Source organism: Pseudophryne corroboree, chromosome 8, assembly GCF_028390025.1.
Source record: "Pseudophryne corroboree isolate aPseCor3 chromosome 8, aPseCor3.hap2, whole genome shotgun sequence".
Classification (NCBI taxonomy): domain Eukaryota; kingdom Metazoa; phylum Chordata; class Amphibia; order Anura; family Myobatrachidae; genus Pseudophryne; species Pseudophryne corroboree.
In genome coordinates this window covers 177,242,234-177,259,028 of record NC_086451.1, presented here as the reverse complement: position 1 = coordinate 177,259,028, position 16,795 = coordinate 177,242,234, and the positions used below count along the sequence as shown (strand labels likewise).

At 34.6% G+C, this 16,795-nt stretch overlaps 4 non-coding genes across 4 annotated transcripts; all 4 read right to left on the bottom strand.

Annotated features, from left to right (window-relative positions):
* Window positions 1-568: 568 nt before the first annotated feature.
* On the bottom strand, window positions 569-642 carry TRNAS-ACU (transfer RNA serine (anticodon ACU)). Its single transcript has one exon. It is a non-coding gene; the product is annotated as a tRNA-Ser (tRNA).
* Window positions 643-5,246: 4,604 nt separating this feature from the next.
* TRNAS-ACU (transfer RNA serine (anticodon ACU)) lies at window positions 5,247-5,320 on the bottom strand. The gene has a single exon. It is a non-coding gene; the product is annotated as a tRNA-Ser (tRNA).
* A 2,264-nt stretch (window positions 5,321-7,584) lies between these two features.
* TRNAS-ACU (transfer RNA serine (anticodon ACU)) lies at window positions 7,585-7,658 on the bottom strand. Its single transcript has one exon. It is a non-coding gene; the product is annotated as a tRNA-Ser (tRNA).
* Window positions 7,659-12,240: 4,582 nt separating this feature from the next.
* On the bottom strand, window positions 12,241-12,314 carry TRNAS-ACU (transfer RNA serine (anticodon ACU)). The gene has a single exon. It is a non-coding gene; the product is annotated as a tRNA-Ser (tRNA).
* Window positions 12,315-16,795: the final 4,481 nt, after the last annotated feature.

The following is a 16,795-nucleotide window of genomic DNA, read 5'->3' as shown; positions in this document are numbered from 1 at the left end:
GATGCATTGGGGCAACGATTTTGTGAGAAACATCTTCACCCTTAAATAAAGATTTTCTTAATTCCTTACCTGTGTGCTAATTAGATATCACCTTGTTTTCACATTAAACAGACTTCTACATGAGAAAGCAGCAAGGATGCAGTGGCGGTAATGTTTCCTGGTGTCAACCTGTATTATTTCAGTAGACATTGAAATGAAGATGCATCTTGCTGCCTTTCCAATGAAGCAAGTTTAATTTAGTAATAGGTGAAAAACCATCCCTACAAAGGTGTTAATCAGAGACTTGGCTTTGTGGACACTTTTCAGAGAACAAATTTGTTAGCATAAAAATAAAGCCAGAAAATGAAGAGCTGTTTAATCACTCAATTGTATTTTTTTTGCCAGCATATTTCTTTTTCTCTGCAACCCACTGCTAAATTGTGCTTCCTAGCTGTTTTTATTAAATCACTGAATCAAATCTAACTCTGATTACATCAGAAAAGGTAAGGTACCCTACACCATAACAGAAGGTTTGAAATTTTGACTTGTCTACTTAAAGATCACCAAAATCTGATAACAAGGTCAATTACGTCCCTGGGTGGGATTGAACCACCAACCTTTTGGTTAGTAGCCGGACACACTAACCGATTGCGCCACAGAGACACTTTGCAAAAAGTACATACTGACAAAGGCTAATAAGCATACATCTAGAACGTTTCCTAGAAAAACTTTAAAAAGTCAATAATCTGGAGAGTTTTTGTAAGATGTTTCTTCCATCAACCAACGAAGAAACACATTGGTACTTTCCTATGATGAGTGAGTGCTTCAGGATCTCTTGCACTTACATGTGCAGCAGAGTACTGCAATGGAAGCATGCTGGGCCCATAACCCAGAGGTAGGCAGATTGAAACTATCCTTTGCTATATGCATTTTTTTTGTTAATTTAAGTAATCAAAACTGGGATTGATATTTTTGCTCTTTTATTTTTACTTAAAGTACAATAACTTTTACCATTTTAATTTGTTTTAATAGTATATTGACAGTATTGTTTTCTTTCAAAAATCCACTTAATTTTCTTTACCCTATTATTAAAATGGTAATTGACAAAAACAAACTACATTGTCACCAGAAGAGCAATACAAAATGTACAAGTGATATATTAAAATCATCTTTCCAGCTTGAATTTCAATGATGCATTGGGGCAACGATTTTGTGAGAAACATCTTCACCCTTAAATAAAGATTTTCTTAATTCCTTACCTGTGTGCTAATTAGATATCACCTTGTTTTCACATTAAACAGACTTCCACATGAGAAAGCAGCAAGGATGCAGTGGCGTTAATGTTTCCTGGTGTCAACCTGTATTATTTCAGTAGACATTGAAATGAGGATGCATCTTGCTGCCTTTCCAATGAAGCAAATTTAATTTAGTAATAGGTGAAAAACCATCCCTACAAAGGTGTTAATCAGAGACTTGGCTTTGTGGACACTTTTCAGAGAACAAATTTGTTAGCATAAAAATAAAGCCAGAAAATTAAGAGCTGTTTAATCACTCAATTAGATTTTTTTGCCAGCATATTTCTTTTTCTCTGCAACCCACTGCTAAATTGTGCTTCCTAGCTGTTTTTATAAAATCACTGAATCAAATCTAACTCTGATTACATCAGAGAAGGCCAGGTACCCTACACCATAAGAGGGGGTTTGAAATGTTGACTTGTCTACTTAAAGATCACCAAAATCTGATCACAAGGTCAATTACGTCCCTGGGTGGGATTGAACCACCAACCTTTTGGTTTATAGCCATTCACACTAACTGATTGCACCACAGAGACACTTTGCAAAAGTACATACTGACAAAGGCTAATAAGCATTCATCTAAAACGTTTCCTAGAAAAACTTTAAAAAGTCAATAATCTGGAGAGTTTTTGTAAGATGTTTCTTCCATCAACCAACGAAGAAACACATTAGTACTTTCCCATGATGAGTGAGTGCTTCAGGATCTACTACACTTACATGTGCAGCAGAGTACAGCAATGGAAGCATGCTGGGCACATAACCCAGAGGTAAGCAGATTGAAACTATCCTCTGCTATATGCATTTTTTTTTGTTAATTAAAGTAATCCAAAACTGGGATTGATATTTTGGCTCTTTTATTTTTACTTAAAGTACAATAACTTTTACCATTTTAATTTGTTTTAATAGTATATTGACAGTATTGTTTTCTTTCAAAAATCCACTTAATTTTCTTTACCCTATTATTAAAATGGTAATTGACAAAAACAAACTACATTGTCACCAGAAGAGCAATACAAAATGTACAAGTGATATATTAAAATCATCTTTCCAGCTTGAATTTCAATGATGCATTGGGGCAACGATTTTGTGAGAAACATCTTCACCCTTAAATAAAGATTTTCTTAATTCCTTACCTGTGTGCTAATTAGATATCACCTTGTTTTCACATTAAACAGACTTCTACATGAGAAAGCAGCAAGGATGCAGTGGCGGTAATGTTTCCTGGTGTCAACCTGTATTATTTCAGTAGACATTGAAATGAAGATGCATCTTGCTGCCTTTCCAATGAAGCAAGTTTAATTTAGTAATAGGTGAAAAACCATCCCTACAAAGGTGTTAATCAGAGACTTGGCTTTGTGGACACTTTTCAGAGAACAAATTTGTTAGCATAAAAATAAAGCCAGAAAATGAAGAGCTGTTTAATCACTCAATTGGATTTTTTTTGCCAGCATATTTCTTTTTCTCTGCAACCCACTGCTAAATTGTGCTTCCTAGCTGTTTTTATTAAATCACTGAATCAAATCTAACTCTGATTACATCAGAAAAGGCCAGGTACCCTACACCATAACAGGGGTTTTGAAATTTTGACTTGTCTACTTAAAGATCACCAAAATCTGATAACAAGGTCAATTACGTCACTGGGTGGGATTGAACCACCAACCTTTTGGTTAGTAGCCGGACACACTAACCGATTGCGCCACAGAGACACTTTGCAAAAAGTACATACTGACAAAGGCTAATAAGCATACATCTAGAACGTTTCCTAGAAAAACTTTAAAAAGTCAATAATCTGGAGAGTTTTTGTAAGATGTTTCTTCCATCAACCAACGAAGAAACACATTGGTACTTTCCCATGATGAGTGAGTGCTTCAGGATCTCTTGCACTTACATGTGCAGCAAAGTACTGCAATGGAAGCATACTGGGCCCATAACCCAGAGGTAGGCAGATTAAAACTATCCTCTGCTATATGCATATTTTTTTGTTAATTAAAGTAATCCAAAACTGGGATTGATATTTTTGCTCTTTTATTTTTCATTAAAGTACAATAACTTTTACCATTTTAATTTGTTTTAATAGTATATTGAAAGTATTATTTTCTTTAAAAAATCCACTTAATTTTCTTTACCCTATTATTAAAATGGTAATTGACAAAAACAAACTACATTGTCACCAGAAGAGCAATACAAAATGTACAAGTGATATATTAAAATCATCTTTCCAGCTTGAATTTCAATGATGCATTGGGGCAACGATTTTGTGAGAAACATCTTCACCCTTAAATAAAGATTTTCTTAATTCCTTACCTGTGTGCTAATTAGATATCACCTTGTTTTCACATTAAACAGACTTCCACATGAGAAAGCAGCAAGGATGCAGTGGCGATAATGTTTCCTGGTGTCAACCTGTATTATTTCAGTAGACATTGAAATGAGGATGCATCTTGCTGCCTTTCCAATGAAGCAAGTTTAATTTAGTAATAGGTGAAAAACCATCCTTACAAAGGTGTTAATCAGAGACTTGGCTTTGTGGACACTTTTCAGAGAACAAATTTGTTAGCATAAAAATAAAGCCAGAAAATGAAGAGCTGTTTAATCACTCAATTGGATTTTTTTTGCCAGCATATTTCTTTTTCTCTGCAACCCACTGCTAAATTGTGCTTCCTAGCTGTTTTTATAAAATCACTGAATCAAATCTAACTCTGATTACATCAGAGAAGGCCAGGTACCCTACACCATAAGAGGGGGTTTGAAATTTTGACTTGTCTACTTAAAGATCACCAAAATCTGATAACAAGGTCAATTACATCCCTGGGTAGGATTGAACCACCAACTTTTTGGTTAATAGCCATACACACTAACTGATTGCGCCACAGAGACACTTTGCGAAAGTACATACTGACAAAGGCTAATAAGCATTCATCTAAAACGTTTCCTAGAAAAACTTTAAAAAGTCAATAATCTGGAGAGTTTTTGTAAGATGTTTCTTCCATCAACCAACGAAGAAACACATTGGTACTTTCCCATGATGAGTGAGTGCTTCAGGATCTACTGCACTTACATGTGCAGCAGAGTACAGCAATGGAAGCATGCTGGGCACATAACCCAGAGGTAAGCAGATTGAAACTATCCTCTGCTATATGCATTTTTTTTGTTAATTAAAGTAATCCAAAACTGGGATTGATATTTTGGCTCTTTTATTTTTACTTAAAGTACAATAACTTTTACCATTTTAATTTGTTTTAATAGTATATTGACAGTATTGTTTTCTTTCAAAAATCCACTTAATTTTCTTTACCCTATTATTAAAATGGTAATTGACAAAAACAAACTACATTGTCACCAGAAGAGCAATACAAAATGTACAAGTGATATATTAAAATCATCTTTCCAGCTTGAATTTCAATGATGCATTGGGGCAACGATTTTGTGAGAAACATCTTCACCCTTAAATAAAGATTTTCTTAATTCCTTACCTGTGTGCTAATTAGATATCACCTTGTTTTCACATTAAACAGACTTCTACATGAGAAAGCAGCAAGGATGCAGTGGCGGTAATGTTTCCTGGTGTCAACCTGTATTATTTCAGTAGACATTGAAATGAAGATGCATCTTGCTGCCTTTCCAATGAAGCAAGTTTAATTTAGTAATAGGTGAAAAACCATCCCTACAAAGGTGTTAATCAGAGACTTGGCTTTGTGGACACTTTTCAGAGAACAAATTTGTTAGCATAAAAATAAAGCCAGAAAATGAAGAGCTGTTTAATCACTCAATTGTATTTTTTTTGCCAGCATATTTCTTTTTCTCTGCAACCCACTGCTAAATTGTGCTTCCTAGCTGTTTTTATTAAATCACTGAATCAAATCTAACTCTGATTACATCAGAAAAGGTAAGGTACCCTACACCATAACAGGGGGTTTGAAATTTTGACTTGTCTACTTAAAGATCACCAAAATCTGATAACAAGGTCAATTACGTCCCTGGGTGGGATTGAACCACCAACCTTTTGGTTAGTAGCCGGACACACTAACCGATTGCGCCACAGAGACACTTTGCAAAAAGTACATACTGACAAAGGCTAATAAGCATACATCTAGAACGTTTCCTAGAAAAACTTTAAAAAGTCAATAATCTGGAGAGTTTTTGTAAGATGTTTCTTCCATCAACCAACGAAGAAACACATTGGTACTTTCCTATGATGAGTGAGTGCTTCAGGATCTCTTGCACTTACATGTGCAGCAGAGTACTGCAATGGAAGCATGCTGGGCCCATAACCCAGAGGTAGGCAGATTGAAACTATCCTTTGCTATATGCATTTTTTTTGTTAATTTAAGTAATCAAAACTGGGATTGATATTTTTGCTCTTTTATTTTTACTTAAAGTACAATAACTTTTACCATTTTAATTTGTTTTAATAGTATATTGACAGTATTGTTTTCTTTCAAAAATCCACTTAATTTTCTTTACCCTATTATTAAAATGGTAATTGACAAAAACAAACTACATTGTCACCAGAAGAGCAATACAAAATGTACAAGTGATATATTAAAATCATCTTTCCAGCTTGAATTTCAATGATGCATTGGGGCAACGATTTTGTGAGAAACATCTTCACCCTTAAATAAAGATTTTCTTAATTCCTTACCTGTGTGCTAATTAGATATCACCTTGTTTTCACATTAAACAGACTTCCACATGAGAAAGCAGCAAGGATGCAGTGGCGTTAATGTTTCCTGGTGTCAACCTGTATTATTTCAGTAGACATTGAAATGAGGATGCATCTTGCTGCCTTTCCAATGAAGCAAATTTAATTTAGTAATAGGTGAAAAACCATCCCTACAAAGGTGTTAATCAGAGACTTGGCTTTGTGGACACTTTTCAGAGAACAAATTTGTTAGCATAAAAATAAAGCCAGAAAATTAAGAGCTGTTTAATCACTCAATTAGATTTTTTTGCCAGCATATTTCTTTTTCTCTGCAACCCACTGCTAAATTGTGCTTCCTAGCTGTTTTTATAAAATCACTGAATCAAATCTAACTCTGATTACATCAGAGAAGGCCAGGTACCCTACACCATAAGAGGGGGTTTGAAATGTTGACTTGTCTACTTAAAGATCACCAAAATCTGATCACAAGGTCAATTACGTCCCTGGGTGGGATTGAACCACCAACCTTTTGGTTTATAGCCATTCACACTAACTGATTGCACCACAGAGACACTTTGCAAAAGTACATACTGACAAAGGCTAATAAGCATTCATCTAAAACGTTTCCTAGAAAAACTTTAAAAAGTCAATAATCTGGAGAGTTTTTGTAAGATGTTTCTTCCATCAACCAACGAAGAAACACATTAGTACTTTCCCATGATGAGTGAGTGCTTCAGGATCTACTACACTTACATGTGCAGCAGAGTACAGCAATGGAAGCATGCTGGGCACATAACCCAGAGGTAAGCAGATTGAAACTATCCTCTGCTATATGCATTTTTTTTTGTTAATTAAAGTAATCCAAAACTGGGATTGATATTTTGGCTCTTTTATTTTTACTTAAAGTACAATAACTTTTACCATTTTAATTTGTTTTAATAGTATATTGACAGTATTGTTTTCTTTCAAAAATCCACTTAATTTTCTTTACCCTATTATTAAAATGGTAATTGACAAAAACAAACTACATTGTCACCAGAAGAGCAATACAAAATGTACAAGTGATATATTAAAATCATCTTTCCAGCTTGAATTTCAATGATGCATTGGGGCAACGATTTTGTGAGAAACATCTTCACCCTTAAATAAAGATTTTCTTAATTCCTTACCTGTGTGCTAATTAGATATCACCTTGTTTTCACATTAAACAGACTTCTACATGAGAAAGCAGCAAGGATGCAGTGGCGGTAATGTTTCCTGGTGTCAACCTGTATTATTTCAGTAGACATTGAAATGAAGATGCATCTTGCTGCCTTTCCAATGAAGCAAGTTTAATTTAGTAATAGGTGAAAAACCATCCCTACAAAGGTGTTAATCAGAGACTTGGCTTTGTGGACACTTTTCAGAGAACAAATTTGTTAGCATAAAAATAAAGCCAGAAAATGAAGAGCTGTTTAATCACTCAATTGGATTTTTTTTGCCAGCATATTTCTTTTTCTCTGCAACCCACTGCTAAATTGTGCTTCCTAGCTGTTTTTATTAAATCACTGAATCAAATCTAACTCTGATTACATCAGAAAAGGCCAGGTACCCTACACCATAACAGGGGTTTTGAAATTTTGACTTGTCTACTTAAAGATCACCAAAATCTGATAACAAGGTCAATTACGTCCCTGGGTGGGATTGAACCACCAACCTTTTGGTTAGTAGCCGGACACACTAACCGATTGCGCCACAGAGACACTTTGCAAAAAGTACATACTGACAAAGGCTAATAAGCATACATCTAGAACGTTTCCTAGAAAAACTTTAAAAAGTCAATAATCTGGAGAGTTTTTGTAAGATGTTTCTTCCATCAACCAACGAAGAAACACATTGGTACTTTCCCATGATGAGTGAGTGCTTCAGGATCTCTTGCACTTACATGTGCAGCAAAGTACTGCAATGGAAGCATACTGGGCCCATAACCCAGAGGTAGGCAGATTAAAACTATCCTCTGCTATATGCATATTTTTTTGTTAATTAAAGTAATCCAAAACTGGGATTGATATTTTTGCTCTTTTATTTTTCATTAAAGTACAATAACTTTTACCATTTTAATTTGTTTTAATAGTATATTGAAAGTATTATTTTCTTTAAAAAATCCACTTAATTTTCTTTACCCTATTATTAAAATGGTAATTGACAAAAACAAACTACATTGTCACCAGAAGAGCAATACAAAATGTACAAGTGATATATTAAAATCATCTTTCCAGCTTGAATTTCAATGATGCATTGGGGCAACGATTTTGTGAGAAACATCTTCACCCTTAAATAAAGATTTTCTTAATTCCTTACCTGTGTGCTAATTAGATATCACCTTGTTTTCACATTAAACAGACTTCCACATGAGAAAGCAGCAAGGATGCAGTGGCGATAATGTTTCCTGGTGTCAACCTGTATTATTTCAGTAGACATTGAAATGAGGATGCATCTTGCTGCCTTTCCAATGAAACAAGTTTAATTTAGTAATAGGTGAAAAACCATCCTTACAAAGGTGTTAATCAGAGACTTGGCTTTGTGGACACTTTTCAGAGAACAAATTTGTTAGCATAAAAATAAAGCCAGAAAATGAAGAGCTGTTTAATCACTCAATTGGATTTTTTTGCCAGCATATTTCTTTTTCTCTGCAACCCACTGCTAAATTGTGCTTCCTAGCTGTTTTTATAAAATCACTGAATCAAATCTAACTCTGATTACATCAGAGAAGGCCAGGTACCCTACACCATAAGAGGGGGTTTGAAATGTTGACTTGTCTACTTAAAGATCACCAAAATCTGATCACAAGGTCAATTACGTCCCTGGGTGGGATTGAACCACCAACCTTTTGGTTTATAGCCATTCACACTAACTGATTGCGCCACAGAGACACTTTGCAAAAGTATATACTGACAAAGGCTAATAAGCATTCATCTAAAACGTTTCCTAGAAAAACTTTAAAAAGTCAATAATCTGGAGAGTTTTTGTAAGAATTTTCTTAAATCAACCAACGAAGAAACACATTGGTACTTTCCCATGATGAGTGAGTGCTTCAGGATCTCTTGCACTTACATGTGCAGCAAAGTACTGCAATGGAAGCATGCTGGGCCCATAACCCAGAGGTAGGCAGATTAAAACTATCCTCTGCTATATGCATATTTTTTTGTTAATTAAAGTAATCCAAAACTGGGATTGATATTTTTGCTCTTTTATTTTTCATTAAAGTACAATAACTTTTACCATTTTAATTTGTTTTAATAGTATATTGAAAGTATTATTTTCTTTAAAAAATCCACTTAATTTTCTTTACCCTATTATTAAAATGGTAATTGACAAAAACAAACTACATTGTCACCAGAAGAGCAATACAAAATGTACAAGTGATATATTAAAATCATCTTTCCAGCTTGAATTTCAATGATGCATTGGGGCAACGATTTTGTGAGAAACATCTTCACCCTTAAATAAAGATTTTCTTAATTCCTTTCCTGTGTGCTAATTAGATATCACCTTGTTTTCACATTAAACAGACTTCCACATGAGAAAGCAGCAAGGATGCAGTGGCGATAATGTTTCCTGGTGTCAACCTGTATTATTTCAGTAGACATTGAAATGAGGATGCATCTTGCTTCCTTTCCAATGAAACAAGTTTAATTTAGTAATAGGTGAAAAACCATCCTTACAAAGGTGTTAATCAGAGACTTGGCTTTGTGGACACTTTTCAGAGAACAAATTTGTTAGCATAAAAATAAAGCTAGAAAATGGCTTAATCACTCAATTGGATTTTTTTGCCAGCATATTTCTTTTTCTCTGCAACCCACTGCTAAATTGTGCTTCCTAGCTGTTTTTATAAAATCACTGAATCAAATCTAACTCTGATTACATCAGAGAAGGCCAGGTACCCTACACCATAAGAGGGGGTTTGAAATTTTGACTTGTCTACTTAAAGATCACCAAAATCTGATAACAAGGTCAATTACGTCCCTGGGTGGGATTGAACCACCAACCTTTTGGTTAATAGCCATACACACTAACTGATTGCGCCACAGAGACACTTTGCAAAAGTCCATACTGACAAAGGCTAATAAGCATTCATCTAAAACGTTTCCTAGAAAAACTTTAAAAAGTCAATAATCTGGAGAGTTTTTGTAAGATGTTTCTTCCATCAACCAACGAAGAAACACATTGGTACTTTCCCATGATGAGTGAGTGCTTCAGGATCTACTGCACTTACATGTGCAGCAGAGTACAGCAATGGAAGCATGCTGGGCACATAACCCAGAGGTAAGCAGATTGAAACTATCCTCTGCTATATGCATTTTTTTTTGTTAATTAAAGTAATCCAAAACTGGGATTGATATTTTGGCTCTTTTATTTTTACTTAAAGTACAATAACTTTTACCATTTTAATTTGTTTTAATAGTATATTGACAGTATTGTTTTCTTTCAAAAATCCACTTAATTTTCTTTACCCTATTATTAAAATGGTAATTGACAAAAACAAACTACATTGTCACCAGAAGAGCAATACAAAATGTACAAGTGATATATTAAAATCATCTTTCCAGCTTGAATTTCAATGATGCATTGGGGCAACGATTTTGTGAGAAACATCTTCACCCTTAAATAAAGATTTTCTTAATTCCTTACCTGTGTGCTAATTAGATATCACCTTGTTTTCACATTAAACAGACTTCTACATGAGAAAGCAGCAAGGATGCAGTGGCGGTAATGTTTCCTGGTGTCAACCTGTATTATTTCAGTAGACATTGAAATGAAGATGCATCTTGCTGCCTTTCCAATGAAGCAAGTTTAATTTAGTAATAGGTGAAAAACCATCCCTACAAAGGTGTTAATCAGAGACTTGGCTTTGTGGACACTTTACAGAGAACAAATTTGTTAGCATAAAAATAAAGCCAGAAAATGAAGAGCTGTTTAATCACTCAATTGGATTTTTTTTGCCAGCATATTTCTTTTTCTCTGCAACCCACTGCTAAATTGTGCTTCAGAGCTGTTTTTATTAAATCACTGAATCAAATCTAACTCTGATTACATCAGAAAAGGCCAGGTACCCTACACCATAACAGGGGGTTTGAAATTTTGACTTGTCTACTTAAAGATCACCAAAATCTGATAACAAGGTCAATTACGTCCCTGGGTGGGATTGAACCACCAACCAGACACACTAACCGATTGCGCCACAGAGACACTTTGTAAAAAGTACGTACTGACAAAGGCTAATAAGCATACATCTAGAACGTTTCCTAGAAAAACTTTAAAAAGTCAATAATCTGGAGAGTTTTTGTAAGATGTTTCTTCCATCAACCAACGAAGAAACACATTGGTACTTTCCTATGATGAGTGAGTGCTTCAGGATCTCTTGCACTTACATGTGCAGCAGAGTACTGCAATGGAAGCATGCTGGGCCCATAACCCAGAGGTAGGCAGATTGAAACTATCCTTTGCTATATGCATTTTTTTTGTTAATTTAAGTAATCAAAACTGGGATTGATATTTTTGCTCTTTTATTTTTACTTAAAGTACAATAACTTTTACCATTTTAATTTGTTTTAATAGTATATTGACAGTATTGTTTTCTTTCAAAAATCCACTTAATTTTCTTTACCCTATTATTAAAATGGTAATTGACAAAAACAAACTACATTGTCACCAGAAGAGCAATACAAAATGTACAAGTGATATATTAAAATCATCTTTCCAGCTTGAATTTCAATGATGCATTGGGGCAACGATTTTGTGAGAAACATCTTCACCCTTAAATAAAGATTTTCTTAATTCCTTACCTGTGTGCTAATTAGATATCACCTTGTTTTCACATTAAACAGACTTCCACATGAGAAAGCAGCAAGGATGCATTGGCGTTAATGTTTCCTGGTGTCAACCTGTATTATTTCAGTAGACATTGAAATGAGGATGCATCTTGCTGCCTTTCCAATGAAGCAAGTTTAATTTAGTAATAGGTGAAAAACCATCCTTACAAAGGTGTTCATCAGAGACTTGGCTTTGTGGACACTTTTCAGAGAACAAATTTGTTAGCATAAAAATAAAGCCAGAAAATGAAGAGCTGTTTAATCACTCAATTGGATTTTTTTTGCCAGCATATTTCTTTTTCTCTGCAACCCACTGCTAAATTGTGCTTCCTAGCTGTTTTTATAAAATCACTGAATCAAATCTAACTCTGATTACATCAGAGAAGGCCAGGTACCCTACACCATAAGAGGGGGTTTGAAATTTTGACTTGTCTACTTAAATATCACCAAAACCTGATCACAAGGTCAATTATGTCCCTGGGTGGGATTGAACCACCAACCTTTTGGTTAGTAGCCAGACACACTAACCGATTGCGCCACAGAGACACTTTGCAAAAAGTACATACTGACAAAGGCTAATAAGCATTCATCTAGAACGTTTCCTAGAAAAACTTTAAAAAGTCAATAATCTGGAGAGTTTTTGTAAGAATTTTCTTAACTCAACCAACGAAGAAACACATTGGTACTTTCCCATTATGAGATGAGTGCTTCAGGATCTCTTGCACTTACATGTGCAGCAGAGTACTGCAATGGAAGCATGCTGGGCCCATTACCCAGAGGTAGGCAGATTGAAACTATCCTCTGCTATATGCATTTTTTTTGTTAATTAAAGTAATCCAAAACTGGGATTGATATGTTAGCTATTTTATGTTTACTTAAAGTACAATAACTTTTACCATTTTAATTTGTTTTAATAGTATATTGACAGTATTGTTTTCTTTCAAAAATCCACTTAATTTTCTTTACCCTATTATTAAAATGGTAATTGACAAAAACAAACTACATTGTCACCAGAAGAGCAATACAAAATGTACAAGTGATATATTAAAATCATCTTTCCAGCTTGAATTTCAATGATGCATTGGGGCAACGATTTTGTGAGAAACATCTTCACCCTTAAATAAAGATTTTCTTAATTCCTTACCTGTGTGCTATTTAGATATCACCTTGTTTTCACATTAAACAGACTTCCACATGAGAAAGCAGCAAGGATGCATTGGCGTTAATGTTTCCTGGTGTCAACCTGTATTATTTCAGTAGACATTGAAATGAGGATGCATCTTGCTGCCTTTCCAATGAAGCAAGTTTAATTTAGTAATAGGTGAAAAACCATCCTTACAAAGGTGTTCATCAGAGACTTGGCTTTGTGGACACTTTTCAGAGAACAAATTTGTTAGCATAAAAATAAAGCCAGAAAATGAAGAGCTGTTTAATCACTCAATTGGATTTTTTTGCCAGCATATTTCTTTTTCTCTGCAACCCACTGCTAAATTGTGCTTCCTAGCTGTTTTTATAAAATCACTGAATCAAATCTAACTCTGATTACATCAGAGAAGGCCAGGTACCCTACACCATAAGAGGGGATTTGAAATTTTGACTTGTCTACTTAAATATCACCAAAATCTGATCACAAGGTCAATTACATCCCTGGGTGGGATTGAACCACCAACCTTCTGGTTTATAGCCGTACACACTAACTGATTGCACCACAGAGACACTCTGCGAAAGTACATACTGACAAAGGCTAATAAGCATTCATCTAAAACATTTCCTAGAAAAACTTTAAAAAGTCAATAATCTGGAGAGTTTTTGTAAGATGTTTCTTCCATCCACCAACGAAGAAACACATTGGTACTTTCCCATGATGAGTGAGTGCTTCAGGATCTCTTGCACTTACATGTGCAGCAGAGTACTGCAATGGAAGCATGCTGGGCCAATAACCCAGAGGTAGGCAGATTAAAACTATCCTCTGCTATATGCATTTTTTTTTGTTAATTAAAGTAATCCAAAACTGGGATTGATATTTTTGCTCTTTTATTTTTCATTAAAGTACAATAACTTTTACCATTTTAATTTGTTTTAATAATATATTGAAAGTATTGTTTTCTTTTAAAAATCCACTTAATTTTCTTTACCCTATTATTAAAATGGTAATTGACAAAAACAAACTACATTGTCACCAGAAGAGCAATACAAAATGTACAAGTGATATATTAAAATCATCTTTCCAGCTTGAATTTCAATGATGCATTGGGGCAACGATTTTGTGAGAAACATTTTCACCCTTAAATAAAGATTTTCTTAATTCCTTACCTGTGTGCTAATTAGATATCACCTTGTTTTCACATTAAACAGACTTCCACATGAGAAAGCAGCAAGGATGCAGTGGCGTTAATGTTTCCTGGTGTCAACCTGTATTATTTCAGTAGACATTGAAATGAGGATGCATCTTGCTGCCTTTCCAATGAAGCAAGTTTAATTTAGTAATAGGTGAAAAACCATCCTTACAAAGGTGTTAATCAGAGACTTGGCTTTGTGGACACTTTTCAGAGAACAAATTTGTTAGCATAAAAATAAAGCCAGAAAATGAAGAGCTGTTTAATCACTCAATTGGATTTTTTTGCCAGCATATTTCTTTTTCTCTGCAACCCACTGCTAAATTGTGCTTCCTAGCTGTTTTTATAAAATCACTGAATCAAATCTAACTCTGATTACATCAGAGAAGGCCAGGTACCCTACACCATAAGAGGGGGTTTGATATTTTGACTTGTCTACTTAAAGATCACCAAAATCTGATAACAAGGTCAATTACGTCCCTGGGTGGGATCGAACCACCAACCTTTTGGTTAATAGCCATACACACTAACTGATTGCGCCACAGAGACACTTTGCAAAAGTCCATACTGACAAAGGCTAATAAGCATTCATCTAAAACGTTTCCTAGAAAAACTTTAAAAAGTCAATAATCTGGAGAGTTTTTGTAAGATGTTTCTTCCATCAACCAAAGAAGAAACACATTGGTACTTTCCCATGATGAGTGAGTGCTTCAGGATCTCTTGCACTTACATGTGCAGCAGAGTACTGCAATGGAAGCATACTGGGCCCATAACCCAGAGGTAGGCAGATTGAAACTATCCTTTGCTATAAGCATTTTTTTTTTGTTAATTTAAGTAATCAAAACTGGGATTGATATTTTTGCTCTTTTATTTTTACTTAAAGTACAATAACTTTTACCATTTTAATTTGTTTTAATAGTATATTGACAGTATAGTTTTCTTTAAAAAATCCACTTAATTTTCTTTACCCTATTATTAAAAGGGTAATTGACAAAAACAAACTACATTGTCACCAGAAGAGCAATACAAAATGTACAAGTGATATATTAAAATCATCTTTCCAGCTTGAATTTCAATGATGCATTGGGTCAACGATTTTGTGAGAAACATCTTCACCCTTAAATAAAGATTTTCTTAATTCCTTACCTGTGTGCTAATTAGATATCACCTTGTTTTCACATTAAACAGACTTCTACATGAGAAAGCAGCAAGGATGCAGTGGCGTTAATGTTTCCTGGTGTCAACCTGTATTATTTCAGTAGACATTGAAATGAGGATGCATCTTGCTGCCTTTCCAATGAAGCAAGTTTAATTTAGTAATAGGTGAAAAACCATCCCTACAAAGGTGTTAATCAGAGACTTGGCTTTGTGGACACTTTTCAGAGAACAAATTTGTTAGCATAAAAATAAAGCCAGAAAATGAAGAGCTGTTTAATCACTCAATTGGATTTTTTTTGCCAGCATATTTCTTTTTCTCTGCAACCCACTGCTAAATTGTGCTTCCTAGCTGTTTTTATTAAATCACTGAATCAAATCTAACTCTGATTACATCAGAAAAGGCCAAGTACCCTACACCATAACAGGGGGTTTGAAATTTTGACTTGTCTACTTAAAGATCACCAAAATCTGATCACAAAGTCAATTACGTCCCTTGGTGGGATTGAACCACCAACCTTTTGGTTAGTAGCCGGACACACTAACCCATTGCGCCACAGAGATACTTCACGAAAAGTCCCTACTGACAAAGGCTAATAAGCATACATCTAGAACGTTTCCTAGAAAAACTTTAAAAAGTCAATAATCTGGAGAGTTTTTGTAAAATGTTTCTTCCATCAACCAACGAAGAAACACATTGGTACTTTCCCATGATGAGTGAGTGCTTCAGGATCTCTTGCACTTACATGTGCAGCAGAGTACTGCAATGGAAGCATGCTGGGCCCATAACCCAGAGGTAGGCAGATTGAAACTATCCTTTGCTATATGCATTTTTTTTGTTAATTTAAGTAATCAAAACTGGGATTGATATTTTTGCTCTTTTATTTTTACTTGAAGTACAATAACTTTTACCATTTTAATTTGTTTAAATCCACTTAATTTTCTTTACCCTATTATTAAAAGGGTAATTGACAAAAACAAACTACATTGTCACCAGAAGAGCAATACAAAATGTACAAGTGATATATTAAAATCATCTTTCCAGCTTGAATTTCAATGATGCATTGGGGCAACGATTTTGTGAGAAACATCTTCACCCTTAAATAAAGATTTTCTTAATTCCTTACCTGTGTGCTAATTAGATATCACCTTGTTTTCACATTAAACAGACTTCCACATGAGAAAGCAGCAAGGATGCAGTGGCGTTAATGTTTCCTGGTGTCAACCCGTATTATTTCAGTAGACATTGAAATGAGGATGCATCTTGCTGCCTTTCCAATGAAGCAAATTTAATTTAGTAATAGGTGAAAAACCATCCCTACAAAGGTGTTAATCAGAGACTTGGCTTTGTGGACACTTTTCAGAGAACAAATTTGTTAGCATAAAAATAAAGCCAGAAAATGAAGAGCTGTTTAATCACTCAATTGGATTTTTTTGCCAGCATATTTCTTTTTCTCTGCAACACACTGCTAAATTGTGCTTCCTAGCTGTTTTTATAAAATCACTGGGGTATATTTACTAAGCTCCCGATTTTGA